The sequence below is a fragment of the Megalobrama amblycephala genome, linkage group LG9 (genome assembly GCF_018812025.1).
Source record: "Megalobrama amblycephala isolate DHTTF-2021 linkage group LG9, ASM1881202v1, whole genome shotgun sequence".
NCBI classification, from domain to species: domain Eukaryota; kingdom Metazoa; phylum Chordata; class Actinopteri; order Cypriniformes; family Xenocyprididae; genus Megalobrama; species Megalobrama amblycephala.
In genome coordinates this window covers 33,771,383-33,783,418 of record NC_063052.1, presented here as the reverse complement: position 1 = coordinate 33,783,418, position 12,036 = coordinate 33,771,383, and positions in this window count along the sequence as shown.

The window sequence follows — 12,036 nt, the reverse complement described above, 5'->3', positions numbered from 1 at the left end:
CAAGCGCCACACACGGAAATGGTCGAGCACCTACGGAAAAACAAGATATTCTCCATTTGTTTTTTGTTCAGATATCACATCTGCGCGCTCAAACTTTTGTCCTCCTGCATGTGCAGCCGTGAATCTAGAATTGTCTTCTCTCCAGGATTTAATGTTTCCATAAGCGCAACATTATAGTGTGGGCACCCACCGGCAGAAACATTAATCGGCGTATATGCCAAGTTTGCCAACAAATGTAAATCAATATTTACATAGTGTAATAGTTGTAAATTTATCTGTCTCATGTGTCCCGCAAAATCACATCTACTGTCCTGCAACAGATCAATAGTCAGGTCAGGTGGTCACCCTAGTCTAAAGTCACAATGAACACTTTTCCTCTTTACAATTTCCTCTCTCGCTGCGGCACTCATTTTCTGCTTATCAGTCGCCGGTTACTGAAGAGGAATCCAGCACGAGACAACGATATAGACAACCAAAATTGATACAGTTACATGATTGGCTGTTAGCGTGTCACTCCCTACGTCTCTAGGTTACCAGAGAACGAGTGCCTTTGTTAATGCAGCCAAACTTGCTTCGCAACCTCTGTTTTCTTCTGACGAAGAATAAAAAATATTGAACGTTTTATCGAACACATTTTTTATTGATATCGATCACGTGTCTATCGCAATACATATCGTTATCGTTTTATCGCCCAGCCCTAATTCGAGCCCTTGATCTGAGACAGAAAATTATGTTTGCTTCCCAGGAGGATGACTCAGGGTTGAAATATGATCCCGCCCTAGTTCAGAATATGTTCTTGCGTACCGTCTTGACTTGATTGCAAAACGATCGAATCCAAAGTGACCTTCAACCATACCTTTCAGATCCCGCTGTCCCAGACGAAGTCTTGCTGGAGAATCTCAATGTCGCTTGTTCCAATTAATCTGAAAGACAAAATAAGCGAAAATATGAAAAAAATGGTACTATTCATGCTGTACAGTTAAATGAGCCTGCCCCTGAACAAAAACTTCAGTGCAAACAGTCAAAGTTTGATTTAATGTCACAACTAAAAAGCCTGAGTGATGATGATATACAATCTGTAAAAGAGTCAATCCAACAGCCCTTATCTGTCCCTCAGCAGTGTTTTGCAGTTTATGACAAAGAACCAGCAGCAGCGTCCCAACAGACATCAGGATGGACCCAAGTCCAAGAGCATCAGACCTGGAAACCCGATACAGTTACATACCAACAACAGGGAAGTCCATACATGTCTCCACACCAGTTCTCACAAAACCAAAAACAGGTGAGGGAACAGAAAATACCTCCTCTACCTGCAAACCCAGTTCAGTTATCCACTGTTCCACCAGAACATTCTCTCCAGTCACGTCAGCATTATCCAATAGTAGAAACTCACCATGGACAGCCGTATGTGTATTGCTCTCCTCAGCAGCACCCCATGTCCATCAATTATGAATCTCAGCCGTCAAGCTTTGCAGCACCGCAGTATTATCACCAGCAGTATATGGTACCACCACAGCAGCACCCACATCAGTTCCGCCAGCCCCGTCCCTCACGAGCCAGACAATGTTTCCATTACCAGCAGCGCAAAACAGAAGAACCTTGCACCCATTGTTACCACTGTGGCAGCAGCGAGCACTTCTCCGCTGGCTATAAGAGTAAAGGTGCCAGGCCTCAGCTTGGAGCTCCATTAAACAGGAGCAGGTTACCCCCAAGGGACAGGGTGTGACCCGAACGGCAGAGAAGTCCCAAAAACATGAGAAATGTAGCATGGGCCATCAGAGACAGTTTGAGTCCCATTCACTTGATAGTATTTTAACTGCCCCTTGTCAAGTTAACCATCATTCTGCCATCACGTCCTTAGTGGGGAAACAGTGCCTTGTTACCTGCATGGACGTTATCTACATGGAAAAAAGACTGAAGCATTATGGGACACAGGCTCCCAAGTATGCATTATAGATGAGGAGTGGAAAGCCAAATATGCACCTGAGGTGACACTGAGAAATATTTCAGAGGCGACCGAAGCACCAGACAGCTTGCGCCTGGTGGCGGCCAATGGAACAAACATGCCATACAGTGGATGGGTGGAGTTGACTTTCAAGCTGGCATCTCCTGTGACCAATGAGAAAGAGTTAAACATTCCTGTGCTTGTTTTGAAGGACCAAGAATTGCCCAGGCCCATCATCGGGTATAATGTGATAGAACAAATACTGAAACAAAGTGAAACAAGTCGATCTCTTGATGTGACTAATGCTTGTTTGTACAGAACTGTTAGAAGTGCTTTCCCTAGCATAAAGAAGAAACGTGTTCATACCTTCATTAACTTGGTGACCGCAGAGGACCTCAGCGAGTACATAGTAAGAACCAGGAAGGAGCCTGTGAACATACGGAAACACACCGTTATGCAAATTCAGTGTCTGGTAAAAGTGCCTCACGTGCATCAAGATACGGTGCTACTGTTTGAGCCACATGTTAACCCAATTTACCCAGATGGCCTTGAACTCTTTGATACCCTCCTCATTCTGGAAAAGGGGCCCCATCCAATAATTACTATCAGTGTGCAGAATAGAACAGATCATGACATCACGCTCAGTGGTAGAACAGAGCTAGGAACTCTGCAGCCAGTTAAATCTGTCTTACCAATATCAAATACACAGTGTGAAGCTACAGCATCTGTTACTCAGGTTCTACCAGAGACAACTGAGGGAGATGGCAATACAGACCGATGGGACCCTCCAGTGGATGTGAACCATTTAACTCCGCCCCAACAACAACAAGTTAAGCAGATGTTACGGGAAGAATGTCATGCCTTTTCGAAGTCAGACGACGATATCGGCTGTGTACCAGGTTTGCAACTGAGTATCTTATTAAATGATAACACCCCTGTTGTCCGTACATACACATCAGTCCCTAAACCGTTATATCAAGAGATGAAGGACTACTTGCATGACCTGATTGCTCAAGGGTGGGTGGCCAAGTCTCATTCCCCTTACTCATCCCCAATCATCTGTGTCCGTAAAAAGGATGGCAGCCTCAGGCTGTGTATTGATTACAGAGACCTGAACAACAAAACAATCCCTGATCGCCAGCCAATACCCAGGGTGCAGGATATCCTAGATGGGCTGGGAGGTAATGTGTGGTTCTCGCTGCTAGACCAAGGGAAGGCGTACCACCAAAGTTTCATGTCTCCAGAGAGCAGGTACCTGACTGCATTCACAACACCATGGGGCCTATACGAATGGATTCGTATTCCTTTCGGCTTTATGAATGCGCCTGCAGCATTCCAACGATTCATGGAAGAGAGCCTGGAAGGGTTAAGAGACAAAATTTGCATACCGTACTTAGACGACATCCTGGTCTTCATTGAGTCCTTCGATGGACAAGTGGAAGCGGTATAACCGTTACTTTGATCCCACAAAAGTATTAATTATATATCTGTTGTAAAGGGAGGGAACTACCAACTAGACTTTGTTTAATGCACAACAGACAATCAATAACTTCTGTTGTTAACTTGGCAAGTATTGACAAAAACCTGTGATCAGTAAACCCAAATAAATGTTTCTCATTTATTTACATCCTTTTATCTTTCAAATACGTTTATACCCAATACACAAAACATACATTTTTCACCGATCAATAACCTGCAGCATAGAGATGAAAATCTTATCTGTTAGGTGGTGGTGAGATGATGATGATGATGATGATGTTTATAACTATGAATGTTCCTTCACCACAGCATACGAATCAATGTCCATGAAGACCGATGTCCAAGAACGCCATCCTAAAATTTCCCAGTGCAACCTGTACTCCTTAGTGTCAATATCAGTCCACACCAAGTAGAAAGTCTCTTAATTCCCAAATGGCAAAATCCGGTTTAAGGATCCACTGTAGTTGAATCAACTCATAGCCTCTAATCCCATTTTAGTGTCATCTTTCTGACATGGGTCAAAAACAACAGGCATACGAATAAAGGGATAAATCCCACAGAATGTGGAGTCCTTCTATAAATTAGATTAAATAAATCACATTAGGAAAATAACTACACATAAATGAACCAGTAAACATTCAATAAATACAAGAAAAGAAGCAATGCTTACTTCCGATTGAGCACAAAACTCACAGTTTCTCAATCAGGACCAGTGACTGTTTGGAGCCATAAGCCATGCTTAGTCCCTCCATTACAAATCTGACGACTTCTACTCTTTACACATTTTATACTTGAGCGTATAGCTCATTGTTGCCCCCTCATGGAGGGTAGTACAATTACACACACAAAAAAAACATGTTAACAGGTTTATAACTGTTACAGCGGTGAAGAAAGTACTGCAGAGGTTACAGTTCCATGGAGTCAAGTTAAAACCAAGAAAATGTGAGCTCTTTAAGAAAGAGGTACGATATCTTGGGAGAATTGTGTCAGCTGAAGGCAGTCGTATTGATCCCGCAGATACTGTTGCTATAACGGCACTGAAGGAACAGACGCCAAGCACGGTGGGGGAGCTACGCAAGATTCTTGGCCTGCTTAGCTATTATCGGCAATACATTGAAGATTTTTCCCGAATTGCCAGTCCCCTCTATGACCTGCTAAAAAGTAACACTGAGGATTCTGGGCCACAGAGAAAGGGAAAACACAAAGTAAGAAACAACAAAAGAAATCATGTGGTGCCATCAAGTAAATCAATTGAGTGGACAGCAAAACACCAGGAGATACTAGAAAAGTTGATTAACTGCTTGATTGAGCCTCCGATCCTGGGATTTCCAGACTTCTCTCAACCATTCATCCTTCATACGGATGCGTCCAACCAAGGGTTGGGAGCTGTCTTATACCAGCAGCAGAATGGCAAGCTGAGAGTAATTGCCTATGGTTCTCGTACTTTGACGGCAGCTGAGAAAAATTACCATCTGCACAGCGGGAAGCTGGAATTCTTAGCTCTGAAATGGGCCATCACTGAAAAATTTAGAGACTACCTGTACTATGCACCAACCTTTACAGTTTTCAGTAACAATAACCCATTGACCTATGTCCTGACCTCTGCGAAGTTGAACGCCACCAGGTGTAGATGGGTGTCAGAGCTCGCAGATTTTCACTTTACCATCCGTTACCGTCCAGGTAGAGAAAACATAGATGCTGACTCACTCACCAGGATGCCGGCGGACCTGGAAATGACAATGAGAGAATGTACTGAACAGTTTTCACCTGACTGTGTGGGAGCTGTGATTCAAGCAGTGGAGTTCCAAGGGAATCCAGATGTGACTCTTGCAGTAGCCTGTCAGAGTGTGCTGGCAAGTATGGAGGAAAATGAGGGACTCCTTAAACCCCTGTCAAAAGAGGAAATCAGACAAGCACAAAAGGATGACAAGGACATTAGAGTAATAATTGAACACTTACAAGCAGGATCTAGGCCTCCTCAGCAGTGGTGTTCAGTTAACTCGCCAGCCAGAGTTCTTCTGAGAGAGTGGGAGAAGCTATGTCCTGAGAACTTGCTGCTGTATTAAACAGAAAAAACCCTGCCGTGAGACTAGAGCGCCCCTTAAAAATATCAAAACGACCCACCCATTTGAATTGGTGTCCATTGACTTTCTACATCTGGACAAATGCAAAGGGGGCTATGAGTACATTTTGGTGATTGTCAACCACTTCACTCGATTTGCCCAGGCATATGCCACCACCTCGAAATCAGCAAAAACAGTAGCTGACCGGTTATTTAATGATTTCACCCTGAAGTTTGGGTTTCTGTCCAGAATTCACCACGATCAAGGGGGAGAATTTGAAAACCAGCTACTCACCCAACTCAAAAAGTACAGCGGCGTTGCCGGCTCAAGGACCACCCCCTACCATCCCCAGGGGAATGGGCAGGTGGAACGATTTAACCGGACATTATTGCAGATGCTGAAAACCCTGACTGAAAGACAAAAAGCTAATTGGAAAGATGCATTGAACAAATTATTTTTGCCTATAACTGCACTAGATGTGACGTGACTGGCTTCTCACCTTTCCAACTGCTGTTGCCCATCAATGCTCTCTTCGGACTCAACTCCAACAATAACTCCCAAAGTTACAGTGAGTACATGGAACGATGGACAAAGGGAATGCAGGAAGCTTGTGAGATAGCGAGAGAACAGGCAAACAAGTGTGCAGAAAGAAATAAAAGGAATTATGACCAACGAGTGAGGTGTACTGACCTGTTCCCCGGAAGCAGGGTCCTCGTAAAAAACCTGACCCCGAGAGGTGGAACCGTGAAACTGCGAAATTACTGGGAGGATGAAGTTCATGTTGTTACGCACCAGGTGGCGGATGATGCACCAGTCTACGAAGTAAAACCTGAACAGAGTAAAGGTAGATCACGAGTTTTACATCGCAATCTTCTTCTTCAATGTGACCAACTACCTCTTGCAATCACACCAGCTCAAAGTACTAAACCAAAACAAGGACATCAACTAAGAAACAGCAGAACGCAGCCCGCCCGGGGAAGAGAATGTGAGTCAGAGTATGATAATGAAAGTGAAGAGGATGAGTACTATTTTCAAGTGGAGCCCTTTCAGATAAGACCACTAGAAAGTAGTGATTGCCTAGAAAAAAGAAATGTGTTGTCACAACAGTCAATACCTTCTGAGCCTCGATCTAACTCTCCAATGGTGGAACCAAGGCCACAGTCACTTCCAGCGGAGTCAGAGATAGGTCGTCCTGAGTGTGCACCTGAAATAAGAGAACAGCTTAATGAAAAGGAACCAACTGTTGACCTAATGCAACAAGACTTACCTGTTAGGGAAGCAGCTGCAGGGTCCAGAGACAGGACCTCCGAAGAAGAAAACGAGTATCAGTTCACCAGGAGAAAACGACGGCCACCTAAAAAGTTTACCTACGACAATCTTGGGTCCCCATCATGCTACAATGTGCAGATAGTGGGCAACAACCTCTACCCACGCTTCGCATCTAGTGGGATGACAACTGTGATGCCCTGGTTATCAACACCCCTTTGTTACCCCCAGCCCCCATATGTGTGCTATTAACTTTGAATTGCACTACCACATGAATTCTACCCCATAACTAGTCACTGTATGGCCTGTGTTGAAAGCATGAAATGTCATGATACAGAACATTACCCAGAGACTGTTTATAGCTCATAGTGAGAAACTATTGCAAAACGAAAACAGTGGACTGTTGTCGGATCTTGAAAAATAATGGACTGTTGTGCGGTTTTGAAACTGTGGACACTTCGAATCACTTTGAGACGTTCTTTTTTTTGACACTTTTTGAATCTTTTTTTTCTTCCGTGAAGGACTCTTTGCCATTTTTTCTTGATAGAGCAAATGAATGGACTGTTTTTCCTTCCTAACAGAGACTTGTTGGTGGTTTGCAAATGACTCTTTTTTACTATTTACAAAACAAGTGCCTGATGTCTATTGACAAATAAGGACTCTTGTGAGGTGAAATGAGCAATAGCACAACTGTGAATGTATGCTTGTGAAAAAAAAAGGGAGAATATACAAGGAAAATGATAACAGTGCTGTAATATCTGATGTTGTAGACAACTGTTGGGTAAAGTGAAAAGAGTTTAAATACTGTAATTTGAGTATTACTGTGACAGACTAAGCAATTTGATGTCGGGACGACATCTTTATTTTGAGGGGGAGAGTGTGATATGGTGATTAAGTTCTCAAAGTTAATATATTGTTAATAGTATTTTTCTAATATTATAAAATTGTATTTAATTCATTATATGTGTTTTTTGAGAAGTAAAGTCTGTTTTGTGCATTTCCTAAATTAATTATTTTCATTTGGCATACATGCGTCATGACGTCATCGCACGATAGTTTGGTGCGCGCCCTTGATGTGCTTCATTCGTTGCAAATGAAGAGACGAGAAGCCATCACAGCAGACTCTGTCTTCTTTCATTTTACTTCTTTCTAGGTAACTACGAAGGAAACTGCATAAAACACACTTTCAGTTTCAGCATAAACACTGTCTAAAGTAAAACGAGCAAGTTGTATGTGTTCTAATCTGTTATTTTGTACTTTACAAAAACTTGTCGTGAGTTCAGTGTGGTTGAGCACATGATTAGCATGCTCCGCGATTAGCGCGAAAGCCCGCCATATGATGAATGTTTAAAATAGAAATATAATTCGAATATATATAATATCATATATATGTGTGTATATATATATATATATATATATATATATATATATATATATATATATATATAGTATTGTTTTAGCGTTATGAGATATCTTTATTTTGCATACGTGGTGGTTTAATCTGTGGTTATTTCTGTGTTAAGCGTTACATTTGGCAATATATGTGATGATTGAATTTCATATTCAGTGTAATGCATCAGAACGAACTAAGAATATTGTTTGTAATCTAAATGTATTTATTTTGACAAATTTCATGTTATTATTTAGGTTAAAGGTTAAATACTACTGATGTCAAATATATATAGATATAGATATATTTATTATATAGATATTATATATATCCAATATATAGATATGTTTATTATATATATATATATATATATATATATATATATATATATATGCGTTTGATGCTTATCTGTATATTCTAGGAATCTTAATCTTGTAAAAGAATAAGACATTTGAGTGTCACTTGGTGGATTCTGATGATGAAAAATATTGTTGTGCACGTTTATACCCAGTCATTGCTGTACAAATGTACAAGTCATACATGTGTTGACCACTGTAATGTGACAAACTTTTGTTATATGCATTATTGATTCATTTGTTGCAAATGAAGAGACGAGAAGCCATCACAGCAGACTCTATCTTCTTTCATTTTACTTCTTTCCAGGAGTGTTACAACTATTCCTAATGTTTCACAGATTTAGGAGCTAGTTTTAGCGTTAAAATGCTTTGTGAAATACTCTTAGAGCAAAAAGTTTGGACTCCTAAAATTAGGACTGACACGCCCATTTTTTAAAAGAGTTTCTCCTAAATCGGCAATTTAGGAGCTACTTTTAGCCTTAAGATGTTTTGTGAATATGGCCCCTGATCTTCAATTCCAGCAGCGTGATTTTTTACCCCCAAACCAGTTCAGCTGAAATCCTGCCCTGGAGCCAATTCTTAACATTTATTTGGCAATGTCAATCACAGTAATGATTGCCAATGTCAATGTCAATAAATGCAACAGATTTCAATTTTATTTATCATCAGCTAATTTCAATATTAAACTGAAATTGGTGAAAGAGCAGCATAGGCACTGGTAAGATCATTTAGTCTCATTACAGTTAATGAAGATGTTTGTGTTTTGAGCATCTGCGACTTTCAGTTTCATTTGCGTTAGTTTTCATTAGTTGGATTTCTGAAGAGATACTCAAACTCATCTGCGGCGATGCGTGTTGCAGTAACGGTGTCATATCTAGCTATAACATGTCATATAGCCTATAACACACTTTTAACATTTTGAGAGGAGTGAATTTTACATATGTGGTTTCAACAACCAGGTGCATTTACTTGTCCAGTTTCATCTGGAATGCATCCCAGACCACCTCCTGAAGTGGTTTGAGTGATTGGATTTAAATCCTTCTCGAAAGCAATTCAGACAGCATTTTCACCTGGTATTTTCGCGATCAGATAGAAATCCGATCAGAGAAAATGCATGAAGTGACCAGGTGTAAAAAGGCCCCATAACTCTTCCAGCTATGCTGATGGCTCGCTCGCTGCTTCTGCTGCTGGTAGGGACACTAAAAACAGTGCGAGCCAGTCTTGACAGTTGTGGAATTGCTTACAACTACTCCTTACGTTTCACAGATTTAGGAGTTAGTTTTAGCGTTAAAATGCTTTGTGAAATGCTCTTAGAGCAAAAAGTTAGGACTCCTAAAATTAGGACTGACACGCCCATTATTTTTAAGAGTTTCTCCTAAATCGGCAATTTAGGAGCTACTTTTAGCCTTAAGATGTTTTGTGAATATGGCCCCTGATCTTCAATTCCAGCAGCGTGATTTTTCCCCCCAAACCAGTTCAGCTGAAATCCTGCCCTGGAGCCAATTCTTAACATTTATTTGGCCATGTCAATCACAGTAATGATTGCCTACACCCAATACTGATCCCTAAACCTACCTGTCACTATAAACTCAGGGGCGGGGATTTCCTCTGAACTATATGCGCTATATGCAAATTTAACGTCAGTGTCAATAAATGCAACAGATTTCAGCTGAATTTTATTTATCATCAGCTAATTTCAATATTAAACTGAAATTGGTGAAAGAGCAGCATAGGCACTGGTAAGATCATTTAGTCTCATTACATTTAATGAAGATGTTAGTGTTTTGAGCATCTGCGACTTTCAGTTTTATTTGCGTTAGTTTTCATTAGTTGGATTTCTGAAGAGATACTCAAACTCATCTGCGGCGATGCGTGTTGCAGTAACGGTGTCATATCTAGCTATAACATGTCATATAGCCTATAACACACTCTCACACATTTATTTTTTAACATTTTGAGAGGAGTGAATTTTACATATGTGGTTTCAACAACCAGGTGCATTTACACTTGTCCAGTTTCATCTGGAATGCATCCCAGACCACCTCCTGAAGTGGTTTTAGTGATTGGATTTAAATCCTTCTCGAAAGCAATTCAGACAGCATTTTCACCTGGTATTTTCGCGATCAGATAGAAATCCGATCAGAGAAAATGCATGAAGTGACCAGGTGTAAAAAGGCCCCATAACTCTTCCAGCTATGCTGATGGCTCGCTCGCTGCTTCTGCTGCTGGTAGGGACACTAAAAACAGTGCGAGCCAGTCTTGACAGTTGCTGTAGCATGGTCTCGTGTTGTTTCCACCAGTGCAGCACATCTCATAGTTTCTTTTAATTAATGAATGTCTAAAATATAAAAAGGAGAAGAAGCCTAAAACAGGCCTGAAGCCTGGCCTGAGTGTGAGCTATGATGTGGAAATTGCTAGGGGCATAAAGAAATCGGGGCCTGATGGCTTAGAAGACCGAAGTGAAGCCACAGCGAGGTGGAGCTGGTGTAAACAGGGACCAACGCGGAGCCTGACAGAGCCAAAGGGGTGGAGGGAGGAAGCATAGCTGAAGGTCCGTAAGTCTGTGGCGCAGGCAGAGTAATGTCTGACCGAGGCTTAGTCGGAGAGATGAGGGAGCCTGGAGGAGCTGTAAGACGATGGTCCCAGGTGAGCCGATGGGGCAAGGAATCATGGTAGAGCTGACTGGTTGACGAGCCAAGGTGGAGAGATGGGCTTGGCAGCTGGAGGCAGAGCCAAAGGATCCTCTTTACTAGGCAGAGCTGGAAACTGGAAGACCAGAAGCAATTCCACATAGTAGAGTGGCATCAGAGGAGAAGCCAAGGGGCTGAAGGGAACCAGTAGACTTTGAGCTGAACAGAACCAGCAGGTTTGAAGGAGACTTCAAGCTCGGTGGGACTAGCGGAGACAGGAAACTCGGGTAAACATTGTCTTCAAAGTCATTATAAAATACAGAGGCCAGCAGCAGCTCACCCGTAAGTAAGAGTGCTCCGATCAAGGTTTTTGGGGCCTATCACCGATTACAATCACTTCAAACAGACCCACTGGGCTTATTTAGCTATCCTTAACAACAATGTATTATAAGTATGTATATAAAAAAAAAAAAAAAAAAATGAGAAAGTATTATGAATTGACAACTCTTTATTTTTTGGGAAGCAACATGTGTAACATATTCCATTTCCCCCTTTTTTAAAGGTAATTAGGAATAACTTAGAGCTTAACAAATATAACATTCCTGTGAAAAAAAAAAACAAAAAAACAAAAAAACAGAACAGTCTTTATCAACAGAAAGTAATCAAATTTAAAACCACTGCATAGTCCTCACTGTATAAATTAAATATGTGACCCATTCTGGCAAAATGAGTCGGAATGCGTGAGCTACAGGCAAAGCGTAAATTTTGATCGAATTTGAGGTTTTCAGAAAGATGAGATCATTAAGCCCTTGTCTAGCGATCTCAGTGTTCCAAATATCAATTAAACATCTAAAAGTATCTTTATTTGTACGTTTCCTTTGTCCATGAAAAATGTTTTCTCTGTTCG